At 39.2% G+C, this 27,987-nt stretch overlaps 2 protein-coding genes across 3 annotated transcripts in view; one reads left to right on the forward strand and one right to left on the reverse strand.

The window, feature by feature from the left end:
* LOC140651599 (uncharacterized) overlaps positions 1–27,987 on the reverse strand; it is a 268,878-nt gene that overhangs the window by 219,763 nt on the left and 21,128 nt on the right. The gene's annotated exons all lie outside the window — the stretch shown is intronic.
* Positions 15,998–27,987, forward strand: part of LOC140651598 (bifunctional heparan sulfate N-deacetylase/N-sulfotransferase 4-like) — a 104,347-nt gene continuing 92,357 nt past the window's right edge. For both annotated transcript variants that reach the window (XM_072861236.1, XM_072861237.1), the window contains exon 1: positions 15,998–16,376. The gene's annotated coding sequence lies outside the window, so the exon portion shown is untranslated. The remainder of the gene's footprint in view (positions 16,377–27,987) is intronic.

The following is a 27,987-nucleotide window of genomic DNA, read 5'->3' on the forward strand; positions in this document are numbered from 1 at the left end:
ATTTAGCTGTGCAAGCCTTAAACAGTAGGATTTCCTTGCTTGTCTGCGTTAGAGCTTGAGCCCATGGTTAAGTCCCAGGGCTCTAGGAGAGTGGGTCAACATGAGCCAGCAAAGTGCCACCATGACCAAAGCTATGCCATGCTTCCTTGCCTGGCTGAACCAGGACCAGAGATGCACAAGTGTTCATTATGAGCTTCATCCCCTTTCCCTCTAAGTCTTCTTCAGCTCCAGCACTCAGGTCTTTTACCACCATTTCCCCTTACAGGGAATTCATCATGTGACTCTCCTTCCTTCTGTTTTAACGTTACCTTTATTTTCCTTCAAGGGGCTATTGGAAATGTGTCCTTGAAAGGAATCTATCATGGCAATTTTATGCTCATAGCTGACTGCGTTTCCTGGTTTTCCAAAGGGTGCTCTTTCTTTCCCATATTTCTTATCTCACCTATATGCTTATTAAAAGCTTTTGAATATCTTTAGACCATTTGCCTAGTATTGACTTTCTGCTTTCTGAATACCAGAGTACCTGCCTAGCACTCTTGTGATATATCATCTGAATGCAGGATATTTTTTCCTATTATACAAATATTTTTTTTTTACTGAGAGTTTGATCTGTTTTCATGTACATTAAAGGGTATAACAGCTATTACTGTTATCAGTAGCTGCAACTTGCTTATATCCTGAAACAAATAAAGTTAATGCTGGTGGTATACACTTAGTAAAAGATATATGTAGAAAGTGTTGGAAAAACAAACAAACAAAAAGGTCCAGTGGGCTGGGAGGAAATGGCTAGTTGATTCCTCAGACTGACCAATTTAAATATTGCTGAATATCAAGTTTTACCCACTATAAAAACTTTACAGGATGGTCTCACATTGGTTTTCAGTTTAGTTCAGGGCTGTTTTTTTCAAAAAATGCTTTTTTTGCTATGGTTCAAAGCACCATAAAGTAGGTGCAGAGATGGTAGCATAGCAACCACAAAAAAGTAAGTTTAAACACTGAGAAAATGAGCTTTTTGCTTTCTAATAGCAAAGCTTTCATGTTCGTATCTTCTTGCTGGGTTTGAAACACCTGTTTCTATTTCAGCTGACTTTCTTTGCTTCATTCTTTCAGTACAGAAAGCTGTGTGGCAGTCCTGAATTACAATTAAGTAAGCCTGTTTTCTATGAATATTCCCTAGTCATCGACAAATGGTGAGCAAAATTTTGAATGGTGAGGAATTAATTTAGTTTTTAAATTAAATTAGCATTTCCTTGAAATGGAAGTGGGTTTTGGTATGAAACAGAATTGGTTCCCACAATGGGCACGAGAATAAACCTACTTTTGGCTGCCAACTCAGGAAAATTTTAGTGATCACATCAAATAAATCCAAGCAATAACCACTGTGATTTTTTAAATCCGTTTTAAGGCTATGTGCCCTGTCTGCACAATAATGTGAACTCTGTCTGGACAGCTGAGGGACTGAGAGTTCAGAGTTTTGGCACGTTGTTGAATTTTCCTGTTTACCTGAACTGAGTTTAAGGCTGTGACTCATCTCAGATTTGCATCTTTGTTTTACAAGTTCGTGGTGTCTGGAAAAGTGGATGTGAAATGCTGACTTAAATAGCATCTCCTGCTAGTAACATCTCCTCTGCACGCCTGTGTAGCCACGTAACAAGAAAAGCAGGGGAGAATAATCAATGAAGACTTTTAAACTGTTTCTTTTTTGAAACTTTGTTTAGTTAATCTTGAATTCTTTTGCATTCTCTATTATATTTTTAATTAGGGTAATTTTTCCTGCTGAAATATTAACTGTAACAGACACAAAAGATCTTTGAATCGTAGAAAGTATACCACACCAGGTACACTCTCAAACTGCGATTTATTCTGAAATGAAACAATTTCTACCAAACTGGAATCTCACTATCCTCACACTGCAGTTAATAAGTGATCTTTTGGTCAGGTTTATCTGTATTTTCACCCATTCTCCCTAGTGTCAGCCCCCCAGACTTACACTAGAAGGCCTCTAAACCTATACTAGAAAAAAATAGTTCCAAATATGCCATTGCAGATTTTGCAGTTGTGTTGTCTTGTTTCCAATACATTTGAAGTATTCCGATGTATCTGTGTTCAAATTATGTGATTTTCAGCTGCCCCTGTGTTCCTTGTTAACATGGGAACGTGTGAGGCCGAAGAGACATGTTCATGGAAGCTGGATCTCTGTCAGACATATTGCAGTGCCTATGAAAGTCAAAGATTAGGATAAAAAGGCAGGAAATGACTGAACAGACCTCCTGGTTGTTAACGTGATGGCTTCACTTGTCTATGGCCTGGAGGGCTTCCAACCATCAGCATTTTGGATGAGAGGCTGAAGAGCCGACAGCTTTCTGTACTTGACCCCATGCAATTTCCCTACCACCTGCAGGGTCCCAGCTGGGGCGAAGGGTGCTCAGGGCCCCCCTAGGGTGTTCACGCCCCATTGTCCCCTTTGCCAGCAGGGCCAGAGCTGCAACACAAGGGCGGGGGGACTGGTGGTTTTCTTCTTCTAGAAGGGCCACGAGGCAGGACGGAGAGTTTCTGCAATGCCCCTAAATGAGTTTGCGCCTCCAGACTTGTGCAGAAGGAAAATAATTCCCTATTCTTATACCATAAATATAAATATTACACTTTGTCTTTGATTTTTCCAGCCCTGATTTTCCATGAAAAGCAAGTCAAAATGAGAAGTTCTAAAGATATTTTTACCCCATCATTGCGAAGCGGAAATCTGCTATGACTTAAAAACAAACAAAACAAAACTTAGAACTTCAGTGAATCTTTTGCATGACTAAACTTCTAGGATGCACTTTACTAAGTAGTTTTCCATTACTAACCCAATCTCTTTAAGTTTTCCTCTTCCAACTATAATTCTGTTGGCAGCATTTCAGTTGTTGTAGAAGTAGTGCTATAATACTTCACACCAAGCTGTGCAAAGCCTTTAAAATTATGGAGCTTTACAATGGACCTAAAATTCTTATGTCCATGTTACAGCAGGATTATCCAAAGCCCAGAGGTTATGCAAATTGGCTATAGTTATGCAGAACAGAGCTCTGAAGAAAATACTAATATCCTTACTCCACACCTCATTCATATCTAATGGAAGATAGATCACTGCCATAATTAGTGCTCTTATTTATGACTTACATAATTTGTCAATACATGCTATTGACACATCTTCAGTTTTCATATACATTTTGTGTTGGAATGTCATTACTGATGACTTATTAGCAGTAAAATAACACTAAAAAGAACAACGGTGTTGGAGAAATACTGATTATTGAATAACATGCTGCTAAAAAAAAATGTGTTCATGTTTTTTCACAAGTGTATTAGAGCCAGTAGTTGTTCTATACTTAAAGCTGGAGTTTCCTATTATAAGACTTTTTTTTTTTTTCCAAATTAAGTTGGAAAAATGTATGCTTTGATTAGCTGGAATTTACTAAAATCTGCGTTCTGTCAAAAAAAGGAACAATTTCATAGATCTATATAGTCTTTGGGATTTTCTCATAGATCATTACATTTTCCAGACAACTCTTGGAAGAGGGAGAAAGGAAAGAGGATCAGAAAGCAACTACAGCCCAGCCTAAAGGAGGAAGGGAAAAGTTGACTAGAGTCCATTAAAGCAGAATGTGAGACAGAAAAAAAAAACCAGCAGACCCTTTTTTATTTTTGTCTCATTTAGCAAATCAGGAGTAAAGAAAGAAGGAAGAAGGACATTGAGATATTTTGTACATCAGGAAGCTCTTTGTTCTTTTTCTCTCCCATGACTAAATGCTAGAGCTACCTCTTGCTCAGTGGTAATGTGTATTTCTGTCAACACCATGTTTGAATCCAGTACAGTCAGATGCAACTCCATTAGTGACACTACATTTGAAATGTCAGGCCTGAATTTAGCCCTAAATAGAACAGAAATTATACTCGCAAAGCAAATATTAAGCCTCCTTCTTTCTCATCCTCCCTTTCAGTAGTCTATGTGACCATAAAAACATGTCATTCTAGAAAGCCCCAAATAAATTTATTGGAGTTCATTTTTTAATTGTTATTTTTTATCTAATGTACATACTCTTGTATTTCCCAATATAGAGAGGTGTTTGGAAATACTTATTTTCCCTATTGTATTTATAAAAGTTGAAAATGTTGAAATTATTTAACCAGTGTTAAACAATATGTCTATCGCAAACATAGAAATACTCAGCTCGAAGATATGATTGTACAGAAATGCTCCACTGCTATACTATATTAAATAAGGATAATATAGATTGATGGATACAAATGCAATGAAGTATCCTTAACTCACTTCTAAATAATCATTGAACATGCAAATTAATGAGACAAGAACTCCACAGAAGTGCAGAAAAACACAATCTACCAAATATTGAATTAGTTAAGAGCTGAAAATTGTCATTTACAGAACATAGACCCTTATATTAACGGCAAGTTTCCTATAATTCTTCTCTTTCATTGAATCTACCTATTTCTGCAGCCTGAGTAGTACAGACAGCCACCACCTACTCTTTACAGATTCCCAAAGTAGTGGGGGACAGAAAATGAGTCATTTCGCTCCAGAGAGGAGGCGTTGGCTGCCAGCACAGACTTACACAGCAGCAAGGGGAGAGCCCCTACAGCTGCATCTGGACCCCCAGGCGGATACCCGGCTTCAGATACGAGATCTGGATGGAAAATTTAATTCAGAGTAAAAAAAAAATAATATGCATTTATATGCCAAAATATTTGATAGCCCAGATTCAAGTTCTGGACAAATATTTTTTTTTCCACTCCTGATTGTATCTCTGGGGTGTCTCCAAGCCCGCTAGTGGGAACAGGATTAATCTTGGCATTTCTCATTAGAGAAGAGCAGGTCTTCTCGCACTTTAGAGCTGCTATATGAAAATAAAGAAAAAATAAGAAAAATAAGATTAGTAAAAAAAGAGAGAAGAAATACTCTCTTTATCATTAGTCGATTTCTACAGTAGACATCTTTGAATCTGTTTTATTCAGTGTGTTAGCACTAATGGCCCTAAATACCATGAGTATTTATGGAATAGAGTCCCCCTTATAAACTTTTCCTTGAACTAGTTATGACATTTTGTCCCTTTTCTGGTGCAAGTTACACCAGACTTGCTGCTCTCCCGATATTTGTCAGTAGACTGCTTTTGCCCCGACAGTGCCTCTGTATCCTGACATCGTGTGGAGTGCCCTGCCTGAAGGCCACACCATCCCCGATGAGCTCTACCTCTTTACAGTCAATTCTCACACAATATTCCGCATTCAGTCTACACCTTCTGTCCATCTTCAATGAGCTATGGCATCCAGTAAGATCATACCATCGATATCTAAAATACACTTTCTGTTCTCCTTTGTTTTGCTGCAGTTCTTTGGCAGATGGAAAGAGGCTTCACATCCCTATAGGGGCAGTGAAACATATGCAATGGGCAGAAGAACTACTTTGGTATCTGTTCCTGTTGGTTGCTTTTCTTTCCTACTCCATGAAGATTTCTGAGATGACAGCAACGAGAAACTACCGTAAGCCTCCCTGGACCACTTATGTTGGTAAACAGTTAGTGAGACAAGTAGTGCCACGTACTTAAGCCTCACTGACTGAACTCCAGGGTTGAGTATAACGTTTACAGTGGGGCTTGTCTTTAGTATCACTACTGGAATATAGATTAAAAAAAAAAGAATGTAACCATCGCTGTACTCACACAACTTAGGTGAGATAATACAGGGGAGAATAAACATATTTTTTCACATTTAGCTAGAGCAATTTGCAGTAGTCCCAAATTCTGATACCTGTGTTTACATCTGAGAAGCATCTTTTTCCTGGAAGGGCTCTTTGTGGGCACATCTGCGCTAGGACCGCAGGGTGCATTTCCCATCTTGCAGCTCAGCTCCATCATGCCAGTTGAGACCCAAGGGACCACCTTCCTCCCCCTACACACACACGGTATGAGCTCAACTGCAAGCCAACTTGTGAACAGAGATGGGGAAGCAACCCAGCAAACTCCAACAGGCTTTTCTATCCAGATGATCAAAGGACCTTGAGGCGAGGTATACTCATCTCAGGTGTTAGACTCAGCCAGTGGTTTTACTCTTAGAAGGTGCTACATGCTAACATTAATAAAAATACAGAATCCTGGCCGTAAGTGACCTACACACATTTCAAAGAAGACATCTCATTTTCTGCCTAAAGTCAGTCAAGTGCAGTGAATTGAAAGAATAGATCCCCTAAGTCTTAAGGAAATATTTCTTATTAAACAGACTTAATTTTTAATGGAGGTTTGCAGGTAAACAGTATACTATTCAGAGCAATAATTATTACTGTTTAATTCAGGACGCCTTCATCAATACATCAAACAACCTGATTTCAGTTGAAATCTGGAAACTTATCACCTCTTGAGACTTAATCAGAGTCATCTCCAGTCTGAGTGAATCATTTAAGGACATTTGTAAAGGATTTTTCTTCATATGAATTTTATTGTCGTTGCCTGAAACACTGGGGACACTTAATACTTTTTAATTCTAGACATATAACTATGAGGCTCCCACTCCCCTAAAAGGGGAACTCGCCTCTCTCCAATTACTATACGTGAACTTAGACCCCTATACCCGCACTTACATCCAGAGTAGACAATGTGAACAACTTATTGTGACACAGCTCTACAGTAGTGCTCATGAAGCAAGTAAGTAAGGATAGGAGAGAAATTTAATATATGAGGTTATTTTAAAGGGGCATGGATCTTTCCATGCTTCAGCTACACAGGAGGCTGAGAAAGATTGAAATCCAGGGCCTTGCACTGACAACACGTCAAAATCAGAGAGGCACAAAAGTAAATTAAAACATTGTGATAAGTTCACCCATGCATTCCACAGGAAAAACATACCAGATACAATACAGAAATGCAGATGATTTCACTGTACCCAAGATACATCTCCCTACAAATCCTATTCCCAGGACTGACAACACAAACCTGTGTCCTTTTTCTTATGGGTTTGTTCAACCAACTTTAATAAAAGAGGGCACTTACTGTGAGTCAGTTACCGAACAGAAAATTGTAAGCCAAGATGTGACGGTTTTTCCATTATAACCTACAATTAGGTAATCTACAAAATTAATTTCCTTCACCTTTAACAAGGTTCTGTTATGTGGTTTGCTGTACGTTATTGTGTGTATTAGTCATAGCCTGACTGAAGGGAAATGCAGCATCAAATTTATTGTAACAGCAATTTTCCTTAAAGTATATTAACACAGATGAATTGGCAGATCCCTAATACATAGCTTAAACCTATCTTTTATACAATATTGCCCTCTATGGGAGCACAACATGTAACAGATTTGAAATAAGCATGCTGCTGTTCTTTTGTCTTATTAATTTTTTTTTAGCATAATATCTACTTTCTTAAAATGCTTTTCTTTTTAACATAAAAGCTTTGTGCCATCAGGAAAATCAACCTATCACCCTCTTATCATTTAATCTATTTCTTTTGAGCCTACATTTCATCTTGTAACAAATGTATCTATTACTGGTGTTCAGCTTTTATATGATAATTTCAGTTCACAGAGTCACCACTCAAAGTGTGTATGCCTTTCTGCCGTGTTTAAAAACAAACAAACAAACAAAAAACTAGAGCACTTAAACCAAAATGCACACAACCCAGTAGTCACATCAGTGGTATAAATAGGCAAACAACATTTTGAATATTATTTCTAAAGTGCCCAGAAGTCTTCAGAGAGCAAAAAGGCAACTCCAAAACATCATTATAGATAGAAACAGATATTTTCAAATGTAACCTGTTGAACGTGAGTGGCATGAGAAGAGAAGGAATGAGCGCGATAAAGGAGTATAATGGTTAAGTCAAGTATCAAGAGCTTGTTCACTTGGAGTGCTCTCACTCTTGATTACTCCATCCATGTTTTTCTTTGATAATTTTAATTAAGTCACCTTTATTTTCTTCCCCTGAGAAAAATATATTTTTAAAAGGAATCTGAGTCCAAAGATGATTGTTTGAAGAATGACGATCACTGTGCATTGTTCACACTGAACTGTACTGCATGTGCCAAAAAAACCCCAACCATTCCTTCTCCTGCCCTCCTGATATTTTTAAGAGAGCAGTGCTGAAAGCTCTAAGTAATTCCTACCTCAAGAAAAATGAGTCAATAGCAGTTAGACATTAAAAGCTTTTCTTTACCTTATTAACTCTGTTCTCCTTACAGACGTTGCAGAGATTTCACATTTCTAAGAAAAGTCAGTGCAATGTAAGTATAAAATTATGATCTTTATTTTCTTTTTCAGACTACAGTTTCTGGAATTATGTTAGCCTCCCTTTTGTTGAACCCAGGTTTGCGTGTTTGGAGTTTTTTTGGGTTTGGGTTTTTTGTTTGTTTTGTTTTGTTTTTAGCCTTGAGACACAACATAGTTGCATCAGTCTAAAAATAGACCTCAGAGAGAATACTTCCATTTCCCATTTTAGTGTGGTGTGCCATGTTTCATGATTTGGGGTGGCTTTTGTGAAGCGGTGCAGTTCAGCATAGCATGTTGCAGCCCATGAGAGAAATGAAGAGACTACTCCCAGTGTACCAGCATAAGCTAGTATCTTCTGCCAGACTAGAGAGGATGCCAAAATCCTGGCATAGTTTTGAAAGTTATGATACTGAAAGTGTTCCGTAATGAACAGCTAGCACTTATTGTAATATAAAAACATCAGACCCAGAGTACTTATTTTATTTACACAATTAATCCCACTGAAGCTAACACAGGTACTCATCTTAGGGAGACAAACGTGTTCACACACCTAAAGACAAACACAATTCCTTAAAACAAAAGGCTGTACCACAGATTCTAGAGACCTTTCAAGGGCAGAGAGTTTATGGACCCAATAATCACCAGAAGCAAATCAATTCACTTAAAAGAGGGAAGACCAACTCCCTCCAAGTACCACGGACCTACTTCAGAGCAGTGGCAATTTGCAAAGGAGAAGGACACAGAAGAGAGCAGAAACTGATTTACAAAAGCTTCGTTCAACATCAAGATTTCCCACGCTAGCTGGAGCATGAGCAGAAGTAGCTCATAAGTATGAGGCCTCCTCCTATAGGACTAGATGAAGCAGAAGACAAATGATAATGGGATTATCTAAAATAAAAGAAATTTGCTAAGAGGTGAAACAAAACACTCTGTACAACAGGATTCGTTTATTACAGTAATGCTAGAATACCAGTTTGAAAGTAGTTTAATAATGCATTTTTCACTTTGAGGGGGTTTTTAAGTTTTAAATTAGGATATATAAAAAGCTATGCTTGTGAGATCTAACCCAGGAAAAAAGTCATCCTTAGAATGTAATGCAAGCTTGATGTCTAGATCGCAAAAAGTAAAGTAAAAAGACAGAAAAGTAAAAAGAGAAAGATAAATGCTCTTTGTAGTTTGTCCTTTGAAAATACCATTCCTGGTTTCACCTTTTATTCAGAAGTGGATTAGAGTATTTAAAGAGCCTCTGTAGACATGTTAAAGGGGACTCCCATTGGAGCTATGGTCTAATTAAGCTACTTTATGAATAATTCCACAGTTTGACAAACTAAAACCAAATTTTTTTAAAAAAAATCACAATATATTAAACCAAGAGTTCAAGCTTCTTAATTTTTAATAATCAAGGAAGAAATCCTTAGTTTTAAGATTTGTGTGCTATCCCTTAGTTTTATGGATGACATTCTTTGGATAGTTTTATAGATAATGGCTTCGCCAACAGTTGGATTCCTCTTTATTAGAAGCCACCTCCCTCTAGGCATCTTACCAGCCCTACTACAACTTCACTGTTTACACTGTTTGTTCTCTTGCACGAGCTGTTAACCATTGCATCCTCAAAGAATTTATCTGAAGTACTGACTTGCTGATTTATCCATCAGGAAAACAACATACTGCAGTGCTACAACCCCATTACTCTCTCTTTACTTAGAAAGCTACCAAGGCTCAGATATGCAGCCGGCACGTGAGAACCAAATGTTGATATTATATAGAGATAATTGTTCTTGTGGTCCCAGTGTTGTGACAAAGCAGCAAGAATGAATTACCTCTTTCCTTCCCAAAATAATACCATCATTTGTTAGATAATTGCTCCTTAAAATGCAAGGGGAGAGGAGAGAAGGATATATATTACTCCCCAAGTTGCAGCCAAGTTACAGACCTTTCCTTGGAGCACATTCCAGTCTCCTCCCTTAGTTCTATTTTTTCCAAAAATAGCCCCACTAAGTTTGGACTGGGAGAATGCAGAAAGGCTTAAAGGGCCCCAGCAGAAGAGTGACACAGCAGGGACCAGTCCCTCCCACCAGCAGCATTGCCCTAGTCTCTTGAGTTGGCTTCTTCCCTCGCTGGAGGCAGAGTAGAATTGGGCATTTTTTGCCCATTCCTCATTGCAGCACATACTCTACGAGTCAAGGGGGATTCTTTCCATTTTATGGAAATCATAAATCAGTGCAAATCACGGTGGGTTGTCCAGAGATCATCAGGAGCTGGTCAATAGGTCTGCTAAAGTTCATGTCAGAGAAAAGAAGGGTACTACGCAGTCTTCTTGTAAGGAGTTCCTCAAGCTGCTGTAAAGCAATGCTGTACAAAATGTGTTACCCATTAAAATAAGTCACTTCCCCAGCCTGAACTCAGCTTGTGAGCAGGCACTGGAGAGCAGCACCACAGCTGATGCACAACAGGATGACAACACTTCTGCTGTTTGCAGTAATGGGCATGAGAGAATCTATATGATGATCTCTGATGAAGGATAACCTTCATGAGTCACACAGGAGAAAGAAATACAGTAAATGATTTTTCATACTTCCACTGAAAGGGGAAATGGGAGCACTACCCTAGTTTCTAGATCAACAAACATCCATATTTGCAACCGTTTGCAATGCAGGGGAGGTAGCAGCAAGCTTTTCTGAACAAGGCACTCATTGGATGAATTGGACTTGCTTTTAGTCTAGTTTTTGTGAGGATTTACAAATATAGATTGACTTGCTTATCAGCAAGGAGGTCACAAGAACAGTGTTCATGAAAACAGACCAAATGAGAAACAGCTGCCATACATTGCTAAGGTGCTACCAGCGCAAATACAAATCACAGGGGGGCTGAGCAGAACATAAAACCTTCTCTGGTGCTTCAGTCTCTCCTGCTGCGTTAAAGTGCGGCCTGGGAGAAAGCTCTTCTCTTTCTAGTCTCCAGTCCTACCCATATTTACTTCCCAGGAGCTTTCTGCTGACTTCAGGCCAAAGCTGAACCCAGGAAGGATTCTGTAAAGAAAATTGTGGGAAAGAGACCAAAAGGCTTTATGCATACACAAAGACATGCTTCTCTCTCACACAACATGAACCCTTGTCTCAGTGTCACAGTGAGCTGATAACTCAGGAAGTGGTGACACAGATCAGACTGTGGATTAAGAACAAACTCATGTTTTGCTTTGATAGTATCTTGATAATAGTACTTAAAAGACCAGAGTTTATATATTTATAGTTGAGTAAGCACTTAAGACGTAAAATAGTAATGTAATTAGAGAGATGTGGAGCAGCTCTAATGCTAGTGTTAATGAATGCATGTTGGTTTAACAAATATTTCAACATTAGTTTATATCAACACACTCTCTGAAACTAATAAATCTGAAGCCTTACAGGAACAAAACCACACTAGGATGCCAAAGTTATTTTACAAAGGAATAAAGGTTTAAGATAAACGTCATTAGGGAACTGGTATGCACTGATTTGCCTTTATCATTTGCAGAAGTGTGTCCAGTCATAAACCAGGGAGGATAATAGAAGCTGAATAGAAACTGCGTAGCTGGAGAAAGTCAGCAGTCAGGGAATCTGGTTCATATTTTTTGCATATTTTTTTTATTTTGCTTGTAGGACTTTGCATCATTTTTGCTGTTGATGTTGTTTCAATCAGTGCTTCATGCTTAAGTGGACTACTAGCAGCATATCCTCCACTGTCATCTGGGAAATAAGAATAACCCTTGACAAGGCAGGCACTTTCAGTAGAAGACATGAATGCCTTAACTGAGTTGTGATGCGTGAAACTTGACTCCAAGTGTATCTATATTTCATCCCTACATTTCTGAGTATATAAAACTTCTAACGCATTTTGAGTCAGAGCCAAAATATTCAGATTAAAAAAACCTAACAACTTATTGAGACATCAAAAAAACCCCAAACAGACTTTTCTTAATGAAATATATGTTTGAATAGTCTAAAAAAAAAAGCACATTCTGCTATGCCTTTGTTTCTTGCACATTTGATGTGAATGTCATTAAGTTCTGCATATCTTGAGGAGCTGCTAGAGAATTAGAGACTAATCTATAACTCTTATAAGTTGTCATAGTTCCTCTGAAATTAATGGATGTTTTGACAATTTACACCAGCTGAGGGACTGCTCTGTGTGTTTAATAAAAGACACACTATTGTTTAATTACAGGGAAGTTCATAAGAAGCCTCCACAGCTCAAGGAAAAGCTGGTCCTTTCAACAATAGTAATTTTTTTTTTGTTCTTTTAAACTCTTTATCAACTTAAGTGTCAAAAACCATCTTTCTTTCAACAAAGACCGTAAAGGTGTCTTTAGCTGAGACAGACAGTTATATGTATTGTAGTCAATAATTTTGAAGCGTGGCCTTAGTGCTGCAAGGTAGTTTTTGAGAGGAGAAGTAGGGAGTACCTATTAAAGCGTCATCAGAGCATTGTAATTACAGGTGAGAAAACTGGGGGCAGTCAGAGAAAACAAAAGCTCGACATAACAACAACAGAACATCGATCCAAATATTTCAGTAAAAGTTTTCAAATAGTCTAGAAGAGTGAACCAGGGAAGATACCGTATATTATACTTATTAATTTCTGAAAGTATTTGCTTGTTCTGTATCATGTTTCTAAGCACAGAACTGCAGGAATTGTGTTTTTCTACCTCATGAGGTGTTGTGAAGATAAATACATTAAAAATACGTGCGCAGATGTTGTAGTGATAGTACGGTACTTAGAATAGATAACTATGAGCATTAGAGTCTGGATTTAAGCATCTAAATAGAAGGGTGCTGAATTTTCAGCAGTTGCCTTTAGTGTAAATGCAGATGCCCCTTTAAAAAAAACCAACCAAACAACTGATTCAAAGTCTTGTTAACTAAGCAGAGAATCTATGTGAAAGCACTAGGTTTAGAAAAGTAAAGCATTTGTATGTCTTGTAATGTGTGTAAGCTCCGAGAAAATTTGGACTGAAGAAAGCAACACTTACTTCCACTAGGGAATTTGAAGTAAAAAAAAAAAAACACAAACAAACCAACCACCACACACAAACAAAAAAAATGAAAACGAAACAAGAAAAACCCCACCAACAAACCCAGTTATAAAACCAAAATTCATGTTTCAGAAAGGTAATACTAGTTTTGGGCAAAGTACTGGTAGGTTTCCTTTATAACTTTTGAGCTGAGATAGGAGGGCTAGGCAGTTGTGATTGCCTACCTATACAGGGGGGAAATAAATCACACAAGTATTAACTAATACAGAACTTCCAGCAGCTAATGCAAAAATCTGTGCTGCAGGTATGATCCAGAAAAACACACATCCTGTGGCAAGGATTTCAGCATAAATGTGGTACCTCATTAATATGGTGGTTTATTACTAGAATTTCCCTTCTTTTACTATTTCTCTTCATCCATACTTCATTTCTGTTTCTTGCTGTCCTATTTTCTTTCTTGTACATTTTTCCCTAAAAAAAGAGCATGAGAATATCATCATGATTGGAAGGACATTCTAGGTAACTCAAGTGCCTTTGTGTCTGAGCAAGAAGACTTCAATTCTCGCTACTACCCAAAGGAGAGAGAAGTGAAAATGCAAATTGTACTGTCTTTTTCCCAAGGGTTGGTGTGCTCTTTTTGTTACATAAAGAGAGTTGGAGCAATTCTGCCAACTGATTTCCACACATTTCTAATAAGGGCAGACCCTGGCATAGTAAGTCGCCTGATCCTCCACTTAAAATGAATCGCTAACAAAGCAAACAGATATCGAGGCAGCGTGAATCAACGGCCATGCTTCTTCACGTTGAATTCATCTAGCGTGGCATGCTCTTAAAGCCAAGGATTTAAGTTCAAAGAGTGACTTTAGCATCTGAATTAAAATACAGTCTCAATGGTATGCGTAACCGCTTGGCCGCTGGCCCGCCCCGGGAACATCTGCAGCAGCGGCTTCAAAGGGGCAGACTGCTGCTCCCACCACATCTGGCGGCAGCCGAGAGCCGTCCTGCAGCACACTCGCACCCTGCGGCCAAACCCTTCCGCGTGCAGGGATGTCTCCAGTGCTTCAAGTACAGCTAGGAGTCAAATACATGAGTAGAAAGAGGAACAAAACAACTGGACTTTTTGGGTTGCAGCATCAGATTAGGAATAGGAAGCTCTCACATTTTTTGCGGTTTTTGACCAAATACACCAGAAGTCTTCCTTATGTTGGGAAGAGACTAGCTCGCTTGATGTGGAGGTTTTAGTTTACAGCCTGACTTAAGTTCTGATGTTCACAGAGGATGCAAGGAGGCACCCGCTTGCCACCCAGCTGCAGTGGGAACCCCACACCCAACCTTCACAACAGTCTTTGGAAAACAAGTCCCAAATCCAGAGCCAGACATAGGTGTAAGGCATTTTTAAAAGACCCCCAGCGAGTACTTTGTAATTAGAAATTGCAGGAAATGACTCAGACATACTTTCAATTTTAATTTTCCCCTCAGTTTCTAATTTAGCCAGAAGGAATAAATTAGTCCCCAGTTAGAAATATCTACCATCTTTGAAACTTGGATATTTGCAGAGAGCAAATAGCTCTTCATGTAGAAGGTCCCAGCTGAAGGATGTAAATGGTAAACTGCATGGACCACCATTTATTTACACTATTTTGGAAACACGAAAGGTTGAGCTGACCCTCCTATGATTCAAATCTGAGTTTACAGCGTCATTCATCATCTCAGAATGGGTTTGTTCCAGTCTCCTTGAACAAAACTATTTTCTCCTCACATTTGCTGCACAGAATTGGCTGAATTTCAATTCCAAGGTGTATCGTACGAAGAACGGTTTTGGAGTGAAAGGTGTCAAGCTGGCAAAAATTGAAAATTAGATTGGTATAAAATCTAATTTTTTTTAATACAGAAAGTGTTTAGTTTTTCCTCTGTAACATAATTTAAAGTCGCATAACAATCATGTTTCTTGGCTATGCAGGTAGGTTTCATCTCTAGCTGGACGAGATAAAGGATTTTAATAGGAAATTATGCAACAAATAGGTGGAATTTGTGTCGCATACAGTAGGAAAATACTTTGCACCTCTGAATGCCACATGTTTGCTCCTATCCACCTGGTTGAGCTGGTGTCAGGGAGATCATTTGTAACCAACTTGCTGGGCGACCTCTGCTTGATTTTGGTCATGCATTAAAACCCACCTTTTGTTGTACCAAGTGATCTTATCAGTGACCTAACAAGAGCAGGAACCAAAGTCTTCCAGTATTGTGATTTTCTTGAGCCTCCTTTAGCATCTAGGGATGGTGTGGGGGGCTGGGGGCTCAAGCATTCTCCTGCTGGAAAATGACTCTTTCAACTTTTCCTTTTTCTCAGGCTTTCAGTTGCGGACTCCAGGTGTACAATCAGAAGCTGAAAGTGGCATTTTCCTCCTGCATTTTGGGCGGGCAGGCAGGAGGGGAGGTGGTCCAACTGCACAATGACAGATTATGCAAATCCTCCCAGAGCATCTAATCAATCACAGTGGTGGAGAGGAATGCAGCTCATCTCCGAATTTGCCTCCGTCGCCGCGTCCTCGCGTGAAGCATTCCCCCTTGGTTGGAATGACATCAGAGCAGCTCCGAGTCCTTGAAAGTCTGGGGGTTGATTAGCTGGAAGAATTGGCCGCTTCTGCCAATCACCACCCTGCAAAGCCGCCTCGATACTCTTGTAGATATGAGGGAGAGAGAGGCTGACTACAACAAACAGGAGGGACGGCGGCAGCACCGGCAGTAGTAACGGGAGCAGCTGGTATTTGGGTGATTAAATAGTTCTCGCAGCCTTTTTGCTGTAGCCTGGTTGCTCCCCGGTGTAATCCCCGTGTCCAAGAAGGAAGCTGCATTTTTAACGGTGTGCTGAACAGAGGTTTGAATCATTCCAGCTGGCTGCTTGTTTTGAAAAGGACAGTCTGTGTATAAATGAGATGTGACTGTGCCGGTAGAGTTCAGTTACTGGGGCTGGAGCAAGACGAACCTTCCCGGGATGCCACTCAGACAGCTGCTATCAATTGAAAACTCTCCCTAGTTTACCTGGAGCCATGTGAAGAGATTTGAATAGCAGATGTCTTTTCCGCACGCTAGAAAGAGAAATTCTTCTCTAGGTAAGCTATTGTTCAGCTTCTGCACATATTGCTATGTTAACCTATACTTCTCTGTATATATTCATATGACTATATAGACAGCGCCTGTAATCAGAGACAAGAAAACAGTTCCTGAGCAGGTATAAATATCCACACGGTGTGTAAAATGGTTTGCCTAGAACCTAATTATGTATAGTAAGTACTTCAGAAAGCTCCCTAGAGCCTGGCAGTCAAAGGATTATTTGAAAGTTTGAGATAGTCTTTGCCATGTTTGCATGCAAGTGCCCTCGATGTAAACGGATGCACACCCTCTGAGGGGAAACAGTTGTCTGACTAAATATATGAAAGACCACAGAAGTTAAAGCATGGGAAGTTATGTGAGGAAAAAAAGAGGATAAGGTTGCAATTCTGCTTTAGTCTGCTCCATATACTTTGCTTTTATTTGCTACGGTCTAGCAAAGTTAAACAAAACTAGTGTAACAAAATGACAATGTGAAAGCTTTCCATGGATATATAGTAAACACGCACTATTTAAAGAAAGAGTAATTGTACTGTGAGGAAGCCAAGACCTGCAGATCTGCTCTCCTCCAGCAGTTTGATATCCAAACAACATCCATCAGCAATGCTTTTTTTAAAAACATGATTATTCATAGTGTGGAAGCAAGGATTGTTTCAGGTAGTAAGAGGTAAACTGAAGAAATCAGTGTTTGCTCTTCAGATGACTACAGAGTGAGAGCACGGCGGCAGCCCAGCATTTTTATCTTACAGCTGACACACTGGCTCCAAGTCATTGCTGCTGGGAATAAACACTCAAAGGAGAAATGTTTAGAGGTGAATAAGTCTCTTCCTACAAGCACTACACTAACATAACCACACATACATACAAACTCCACACTCATTAAGTTATCTTTTCCCCAGGGAATTTACCATATAATTTTTTTTACTAACTTCTGCAGCTCCTAATCACATTGATTGGACCCTCCCTCCCCGTGAATAAAAGCTTCAGAATCTGGCCTACCCCATGTAGCAGCTTATTCTGCCTTTTCTACCTCTGAATGTTATCAGAGCAAAAGATAAAGAGAAATAAGTCATTTTCACCCCATTTCTTCAGTAGTTTTTAATTATGATCCTCCTGCTATAAGATGTTCAGTTTGTGGAATAATAGCAGAATCTCCTCGTTCATAAAGTTTAAATAGTTGGCAATGGTGCCAGGTGCTTCCCTGTCTTGCCCCATCACATCTGTGTACTTTCATCGTGCACATTTTACCATCAGCCAAGCTGCACTGTCTGACTTGCTTTCTGAAATGCTGCTCTAAAGAAGTGTGTGGGGGGGGAAATGCCAAGTCACATTTAACCAAGGAAATTCTTGGCTTCCAGCTTTCTTCTGAATCTTATCAATTCAAATAATATGATCTGCTCAATTAGATTAGATGTTTCTAATGGCATTGCTCTGTGCAGAATTTTAAGACTGTGTATTAGTTTTTGTGCCATTTCCTCAGAACATGGGCATTTTTCTGATTCATAATAAATGCCTAATGTCTGAAAGGCTCAGAAATGAAAGCAGGAGTATCTTAATGTCTTGTTGACACCACTGTTTTCTGTGAGGCTGGAGAAATGCTCCTCTAGCTTTCATTTTATCGGAGTAAATCAAATCCAAAGGGTTAGATTTAAGCACAGAGCAGGATGCTTGAGTGACTGACCACTTGCACACACACACGCCCCACATATACTTCCATTTCAGTCTGAACACCCCGTTAACTCACACTATAAAGTTCTGGAAGTCCCATTAAAACTTTATGGATGTTTAGAGGTTGTGATATCTGCTATATTGCTCTTTGTAATGGCACTGATCAAACTTAGCTGATGTGGCAACACTCAGGGAATCATGAGCTTCTCTAGAGTTCAACTATCGTTCACTATGAGTGGGAGAAAAATATGCTAATAGTAAAAGATTATTTTTTATTTGAAGGCTTACGGTACAGGAAGTCTCAGAGGTATAATGAGATACTTCAAGGAAAACATGGCCACATATTACAAACCCAGGGCAATATTGATCAAAGAAAATGCTGATGAGTTACTGGTAGTTGTGACTGAGTTTTCAGTTAGATAAACAAAAAATTACATTTAACCATATGCCACCAGAAAAAGATTTGTTTCTCATTTTATTTTTCTACAAGCAATAAGGGAAAGAATATAATGATCTCTTACCAAAAAAAAGAGATCATTTCTGTTCCAAATCTTTCTGATTTAGCCCACAGTTTTGATTTTACTGCCTCTATGACCATATGAGCTTCAGCTGCATATATGCACTGATGTTTGCTTCCATCAAGTGTTTGCTTTGCAAAGCTTTCATAATGCTTCAGCTTCATAGGTGTATCCAAGGAACTGCTTTCCATACCTGCAAAATGGGCTTTTCTGAACAAAGCAAACCCTGGGCTAAGAGCAGCAAAGCATTTCAAGCTGGGGCCTGGGTGGCTGAAGGAAAGGATAACTCAGAATTGTGCAGAAAGCTGCAATTTCCCCAGCCTGTGGAGTCATTTCAGGAACAGGGCACTGAGCTTAAGATGAGCCAAGGGCCCTCCACACTTTCCAACATGAGGGGAACCTGGGTTTGAAACCATTTGCAAGGATTAAGGAGTACAGTGTAAGGTGGCAGTTTAGCAGATCCCTTATTCTCAGGCCTGGGATGCAGTCAAGGACCATTAGAGCAGGTTGAGGGGCTGGACTATGGGAGAAGGAGGGTCTCTGTGCTGGAAATTGCTTGGAGCGTTAACTTAAAGTGCCCTGTCTCACATTTTGAGAAAGGCTGAAGAATGCTCATATCACAGCAACAAGTCCACTACTCCTATTGAGATGTTAAAGCAGTGCCCCTCATGAAATATAAGCCCCCCAAGAAGAGTGCTAGATACAAATACAGAATTTATTTTCCATCTATGTCAACATTTAAATTAGAAAAATTGTTTGAGCTATAAAAAAAAAAATCAGGTGCTGGAAGATAATGAAAACCATGCATGTCAATCCAAAACATTTATTACTACAACTACTGTCAGTAATAATTACAATGAAATCACAGATTCTTCTGAAATTAACAGTTGCTATAGAAAACTAATAATATTTTATCTAAACAGTAATGCCACCAGAATCACATGGCAACAGCACAACAGTGTAGAAACCATGTCTGTATTTGATGAAGAAAACACATTGGCACCAGAAGTAATGTATTGTGATGAGATGATTTAAACTCAGTTCTGAAAGGAGCAGAGAAGTATTCAAACCTATTTCCTTCCCTCTGGCTACAGGAAGGGTCACAACAGCTTTCCCCAAGTGCAGGCAGTTGGAGCAAATTAATCCTCCCTCCTCTGCTGTAAGGATGGGTTTTGCAGAGGCAGAGCACATACAGAAGGAGAAGCCAGGGCAGGGTGGGCTTCCTTCATGAGAAAAGAAGCAAAAAAAGGGGTTCCCTCTTCTTCCTTGGAAACTGATGAAATAAGAACCGTACTTGGCTTACTTAGCTTGGCCAAGGGAAAACCTGCTGAATCTCTGGTTTGCTTTTCACGACCTAGGGAAGTCTGTTTTCCCTGCTTCTTCACGTCACATGGAGGCTACCATGCAAGTTTCTTTCCTCCCCCAAAACATGCTAAGACAAGGTATTCTGTAGCACAGCCCCAAAACAGGCAGTATAACGCAGACAGCATTTTAAAATCTGTACATGTATAGCTGCTGATGCATTTGTCCCAGACCACGGTATAGCTAAACTTACAGAGTGCCTTCTTTTGCACCCAAGGCTGCTGGTGCAGAATTTCAGCTAGGACAATCTTGCAACTTCAGAGTTAGTCCTTACGAAGCCACGGGATGAAAGAAGCATCTGCCATCCTATCACGGCCCACAAGAGCACTGAGAAATGCACGCACAGCTAATGCTCAGGGCTGATGCATCTACAGCTATAGAGTTTTACTAATGGCTGGGTTTTAATCTCCCATACGTATATATCATTATCAGACACACAGCAGACAGAATAACGTGAATGGGCTCTTCCCTGAGCAGAACTGTGCACGAAACCTATCCTCCTGAAGGACTATCTGCAGCTACTTATTTCAACCCGCACTCTGCCAGGCTTCCACTGAAAGCATTGCATTTAGCTTTTAGTGTATAAATAAGTGTTCTGATAAATAATTAATAGTAGCTGCTGGCCATAAAAGAGGCAACTGTTTGGAAAGTTAAAACAGTCTGTCATGAAATATGCACCCACCTCTATGTTCTACTTTCAGGGGATGTTTTATCCAACATCCTTTCCTTTTGCATGGGACCGTATTTTCCAAGAAGGCCAGAGCTCGAGTTCCAGAGCCTCAGGGTATTCTTTGAATTTATTCTCTCTCACTGGGATATTTATCACCCCCTAAACCACCAGAGGGGAGGGCAAGTAGTCAGTGATTCACAGAGAAATTTTTGGAAGTGAGAGGAAAATGCAGTAGTGACTAGGCTTCTGGGTAAGATACAGAAATTACACTTACTGGTAACTTGATTTTAAAGTTCTCATAGCTTTTTTTTTTTTAATTTAAACAAAAGCAGGGCCATCTGCCTTGACACTTTTGCCAGACTACCTGCACTCTACCTACCTAAATAGCTGGTATAATGGACTAGGGCATTTTTATTCATTACTAGTCAGTAGACTGTATTTGTTGTGCCATTTTAAATGGTTTCACTATTCTACCCCCATACGATTGCACTGTGAACAGTGAAACCACGCATGCACACATAGTGTGCAATCCCTTCCTGGACAGGGCACTGTACAAGCCAGTAAATACCGTTAGCAACCAAGGGTTCAGGTTTGTTTTGAATTAATAGAGCGACCATCCCTCCTTCTTAATGTCTATCTCATTAGTAACTGAAAAGCAGTCATTCTAGAACTTCATCTAACACAACATCAGCTGAGTCTTGTTTCTCCATATCTTACTATTTCTAAATTACCTGCAGGAGTGCATGTTACTGTAATTTGTACCTGAAAAAAAAATAAATCACAATTAAAGATCAAGAGATCCCTGTGGTACGTACTGTCCACATGACAAGCAAAGCAAGCAGTGCCTGCCTCAACACACTTGACACTCTCAGACTCCCGTAAGACTAACTTTTCATCAGCTTTGGAGAAAGCTCCACGTGCCAGCATGAATCAGCAGCAGTCATTCTGCATATTCAGATTTTTAACTAAAGTACCTCCAAAAAGGCTTTGTCCTCCATGGAAAATATTTACATTCAGGCAGAAAATTAAGTATCTATGTATATATTGTCTGAAAAGAACTTCATGGATTATAATGTATCATTGCGTCAACTAATGAGACATCATTTTTTTTAGCTTGTAAGCCCCTTCCATAAACCAGAAAGCCAGGCTGGATTTTCTCTTCCAAGATGTATCCTGGAGATGCATATTGAAAAACATGGTATAGTTGTGCACCCAGTCCACAGGAGAGAATAGGAATGTAAAGAAACATAACTAATTCCAGCCTGGTGCAGGGGCAGTACGTTCAGAAAGATTTTGACAACCGGTTGTATTTTTTTTTTTATTGCACCCCCCTCCCTTCCAAAAATAAATAAATACCTCAGTAGTTCAATAAACAGAGATTTTTCACAAAAACAACAGGTTAATCAAAGCCTCACTATTCTATCACATAGCTCTAATGGTATTAGTTCTAGTTCCAGTCTCTGAGCTTAGCATGACTCAACAAAAAAAAAAATCCCTTGAATTCCCAAGTAGGACCCTTATCCTACTAGTGGCATTTCTAAATTGAACTTTATCTAGACAAAACAAAGAATAGATCTTTTGAAAGGCAATATTTGTTTATATTTTGAACCAAAAGAAAAACAGTATCTATAGGTCACAGATGACACACCAGAAATCTCAAAAGAGATCTTTCACTTGACTGACAAAGTGGCTTCTCTCAGAGAAACCCCATAAAACAGTGGCAGAAATAAACACAAAGAAATGTAACCAGGGTGTGAAGAATAAGAAGAAAAAGGAAGCAAGCACTGCAAATACATTTGATTGCACATGAACGTATGAATTTTGCACTGGCTTTCTTAAATGCACTGTTTGCAATATCCATGCTACATACATTTGAACCAAATGTCAATCGTCTTAGAACGTTCTACAGCTAATACCCACGTAAAGGTAAAAAAGGGTATTATTCCCACAGTGCAGACAGGAAAAATGAAGTACCAAAAAAAAAAAAATCAGTGGCCTCCAGAGGGCAATACATGATGTTGGTGGCAGAAAGAGACAGAACTCAAAGTTTCAACTCCCTGCCTTATCCTCTCACCACTAAGCATTTTTCCTCTTGATAGGCAAACAGTACTCATCCAATCATATCAAGATAAAGAGAAGTTGAATTGGTACTAATATCTTCCATAAAACTTCCTTGGACTATCTTGTCTGCTTGGCAGTGTCTGAAATACTTAAATAGATTAAAGTGAGATATAGTCTGTTGGGTATTGTAGTATTTTTAGTACATGATTAACTTTGTCTAGATTAGTTTTACTGACAACAGTAATACGTGCAGCCATAACTGGTTCCCACAAAAAGCTAATCTTTCCGGTTTTAAAGAACAGGTAATAAGACCCAGAATATTCTTAAGGACTGCCTGGAACCTGGTCTAGGACTAAGACTCTAACTTAAGCAATTTGAATATATATGGAAAAGACAGGAGAGATACTATTAACTTAACTTCCTGCCCCCAAACTGTCATGTAATAAAGCAGTGATAAATGCAAGTATTTTATGAACAAGGTGGAAGTGACTGTTTGAATCTTCCTCTTTAGAAGAGTGCCGTTTGGAAGTCCAAGAAGCGCACACACACGCAAAAAAAAAAAAAAGCATGTGGAGGATCACCCTGTCTTCATTCATTCTGCTCACCTTACTTTGCTTGAAAGCTGTTATTTGCCATTACTGCTATTTGCTGGCTAAGACCTGCCAGGTTGTCACCAGCGCTGAAGGCTTAGATGATGCCCACACACCTGCTCTGATCAGAGATTGCTGGGACCAAAATCACTTACTATGTATTCTACCCATTTTTCTACCAAATCCTCTCAATGATAACAAAACCCTTCAGCCAATGAAGACAAATATGAAAAGAGGGGACTCCAGTAGAATTTACTTAAAGAATAAATATAGGGAAGCTGTTATAATGAGAGTTAACGTATCCAGAGCTTGAAAATGGTCTCTGGCTGGCTGGAACCTGGCTTGACTAAACTCAGAATAAACCTCTGTTTAAATTTCATGTGGTAAACATGCTGCTCTAAGGATTTAGGTACAAAGTCTTTGTTATCTGGGTTTAAATAGACTTCCTTTGCAGTAGTAATAGATCATTACTATGTGACAGCAGTAGTCTCTCTGAAATAAGTTAGTGGCCTCCTTTTAATTCCTAGCACAGATGTGACCACATCAGACTTTCTCATAACTAGTCCCTGTGACAGGATACAGACACCACAAAACATGTTATTCAGTAAAATATATTGTCATTGATATAAGGGTGGAGGCATTTTAATTATCTTGTATGGTGGCAAACATTTTTAGGTCCCATAAAAGCAATAGGAATACAGAAAGTGCAGGAAACCATCAACTACTAAAAAAAATTATAAAGACCAAAGAGTTTAGCTTCTAATAAGCTATTCCAGAGCCTGTGACTATGTCTCATAGGCAGAGGGCCTCTTCATTAAAAAGGGAGCGTTTAAATTTTTTTGCGCAATAAACCTCCAAAAAGTAAACTTTCAATACCTATTCAGCACATCTGTAATCCTTGGTAAATTTTCAAAATAGATACAGAAAATCTGCAGTTATTTAGATGCTAACAGAACTATAAAAAGCTTTTAATTTTTTTTTTCATGCCTTAGCTTTTATATATGATCCAACAAGATGTACAGAGTTTGACTATTGCATTGATTGACTTTAAGGAGTTCCAGTTAGGCAGCCATTATATTGCACAAATGTTGTCTCAACTGAATTCACAACACAAATCATTCTATTGGAACTGGATAGTTAATTGACAGCCTTATAAAAGTAGAAAACAGTAACAGAATAGATGGACTGTAATAAAACATCTGATACAGCATCTCACAAAAGTTTTATTTGAAAAGTTAAATGAATTCAAATTGGCTTCCATTGAAGCATTAAACTATGAATTGAAAAGTGATGAAGAGCCATTAACCAAGTGAGATCAGAAGATTTGTTGCATCAAGTCAGGAGAAATGTTTTGCAGGCTGCCTCAGGAAAACATGTGAAGCCTGTTTTCATTCCCCAGCTTCATTCAAAAGGGCTGGGGCAATCACAGGATGTTCATTACACCTGCACTCTCCATTAATCCCACTGGGAAAGCAAAGCATCAACTCTAAGGGCTAGATCCTGTAGGTCACACACAACTTTGTAGCATGGGAATCTCTGCTGTGTTTTCAGCCACAACTTTCTGCCATGGCATTTTGGCTCTGTCATCATGGCTTAAGCAGTAAGCTTCTGACATTCAGATCATCTCTCAAAACCTTCTTTTCATCCTTGGTAGTTCAGTTACTTTTCTACAGATGTCATGAGGGTTGTAAAGACACCTATCTGTTGAAGGGCATTATGCAAGAGCAAATGGCTATTGCTTCCAGCTCAGCCATGGGTCTGCCAAGTGACCTTAGAAAAGTCAGGCCTGTACCCAAGAATAATGCTATTTAGCTTTTTTGAATTTTTGGTGAGTTACTGGTGACAAGTGATAGATCTTATTACCATCACTCAGGCGAGATGGACACATTTATTGGAAATGTCATTGAGACAATACTTTTTTAATTATTATTAAGTCTGACCACAAAGCTAAGGTGTTTTGCCTGATGACATCAAAATATTATGTATATTTTGATAAAGTGATATATTTTGATATCACTGTGTAACATTTTTGCCACATATGGAACTGCACAACAGATGAACGTGGTCATTAACACCTACCAGTTGGGATGGTGACTAGAACCACTCTGTCAAGAAACAAGAAATATATACATAGGTTCTCTCTTCATGCATGGCCCTCCTAAGACTATACTTAACTTATTACTGATTTCTAGGAGCTTCCATACCTGACACTCAAGAATATCAGCAGTCAGTGATTTCTGAGGAAATATTACAGCTACTTATGTTCAAAAACACTGACGTGTTAGAGTGATAAATTGTGACAATTGGAGGAAACATCACTGAAATGTCACAGATGGGATATATATGTGCATTTCTGGGTGGTCCAAATGACTGTAGGACTGTTAGAAGTTAATGGGTCAAAAGAAAGAAGTGTTGAGGCTGAACATCAGGCAACATTCACCAAAAGTGTGGTCTGGTTAAGGCTTAGAATAAGTTTCCACTAGGAGTTCAGCAACATGAAGTGTTACATATGGTCTGGAGAATAAAAGGAGGCAACAATTCTGTGATGGAGGATTTGCAGAAAGAACAATACCTTCCTTATAGTCTCATTGTTCACATTTGTAAAAGTGTCCCACCAGTTCACATAGAATAGCTTGGGGGGGAGTTTGTCTCATTAGCAGAGGTTATAGTTACCTACCTAAAAGCATCAATAAGAAAAAAAACCACCACATGGTGAGTCAGCAACTTCAGACCACATATGCATTAATGAGAACAAAATATGTCTGCTTACATGCTGTTACGACAGTACATCATATGTGTTCAAGAAAGCGGGACTTGTGGCAAGTCAGTGGTGGCTATCTGCATACCTTCAGAAGTATTAAAGAAATAGAAATAATTATTACAAGGCTTTCTCTAATCACAATTCCCCTACTCAGTCAAAAGACGAGTAAAACACTGAAAATAAAGAAAACCACTCCATTAGTATGCTTCAAATCACACTTGACAATACTAACCATGATAAAAACAGATCAACTTTGGTGGTCCTGGAGTGAGAAACTGGTAGCTTTGCATGAATCTGCCTGCAGCAATCAGATGTTATCAGTTTATCAAGTGTGAAGAGTTTACAGTACCTTTACACCATGTTTCTTAAGTACCTTTACACCATGTTTCCCAACTATCTTATACACACAGTAGGAGGTAGGGGGGTGCGTGCATATGTGTACATGTACGTATATGTGTAAAACCTATCTCCAAATACGCCTTTCCACCAGGGAGCCTTTTTTCTTCAAAGCTCCAAGTTCTGAAATCACCTGGAAAAGTTTAAAGCCAAAGAGACATGGAAGTCAAAAGGGTCAAATAGCTAGCTTCCAAGTATTGTTTCATGCATAACATGGTGCCAGCTTTCATTCCGTGCACAAGTTGAGGTATTCAAGCACTTTGCTTTATATTCATTGATTATCGACTTCAACCTCTGGCATCATTTAGCTTTCTGGAATCACACAAGATTATATGTGCACTATAGACATCAAATTGCTGAAAATACTGAAAAATCGGTGTTTTAACTTACAGATGATTATGCATTCAAAACAAACAAAAGAGGTGAAAGTGCTGAGCAGCCTCTCCACTCAGAAATCATAAGAGAGTTAGAACAAAGTTAGAAGACCTGCAACAGCTTTTACCAGCTGAGAAGCTGTCCTTACCCTAGGTAGAAGAGTTTTCTAAAACCTTGTGGTAAGCTACGAGCAGCTGGCATCAACACCCCTCATGAGCAAAGCCACATTTATAAACACAAAACGTGTTGCAACTTCATTAAGCTTAAAAAAGAAAAAAGTTACTTTCAAGAAGCACCCAAATTTCAGGAGCTCAGTAAAAAAAAAATCTTGGAAACTTTTCTGAGGAAAAAAAGCTGTTTTTTTCCTCTGAAGTGAATAGAAACCCTGAACTTTTGCTGATGGTCAACAGGAGTCATTTTTCACTCAAATCAGTTTGCTATTTTCTGTATTGAATGAGCAGTCATATGTAAGGAGTAGCAAGTAGGTATCATGGATCATTAGACTGCTAATAAATGGCAGGAGTCATGCAAGCTTAGAAAGGAAGGAAAAGAGGAAAGAGTTTACATTAATTTTTTAGCCTAAAGGGAAGTTTTATATATAGAAAATAAAGACATTCTGACTTCTGATTTATGCTGGAGTCAGATGAGAGGAAACCTCTGGCCTGCCTCCAGATGAATTACCCATAGAGCATTCCACTCTGCTACAGACAGGTGACCAGGATCAACTGCAGGGGATCAACAAGTGTCCTGCTCCTCCACTCAGCACCGTAATCAGCAACAGGCTCTTAACCTGCTGCAGATGTGAAGTCTATTAGCTCAATCCATAGTGTGGGTAAACACAACTGTTTGCTTAACATTAAGATCTCTGCTTTCCAGATCAGAGATCCTTAGCCTACCTACAAGGAGAGGTAAGGACAGAAGAGCTTACAACAGCCCTGTGAGGCAGTGCTCGCCCTGCCCTTTGGTCAGGCTGGCAGCCCACACACGGAGTACTCACTGCTGTCCTCCTGCCAGAGCCAAACTGCTCACATATCACCTGTTTCTCCTCATGGATGATGGAAGGCAGCAACTCTCACTCTTAATGGAGTGTTCTCTACTTACCCAGGCAATAACTTCATTATTTCAGCTATCCCTCATTAGCAATTAACAGCTACCTTTGCAATATGTAACTGCCTTCTGCAATGTCTGTATTCCCCCCACTGATTAGTTGCA

Source organism: Ciconia boyciana, chromosome 5, assembly GCF_034638445.1.
Source record: "Ciconia boyciana chromosome 5, ASM3463844v1, whole genome shotgun sequence".
Classification (NCBI taxonomy): domain Eukaryota; kingdom Metazoa; phylum Chordata; class Aves; order Ciconiiformes; family Ciconiidae; genus Ciconia; species Ciconia boyciana.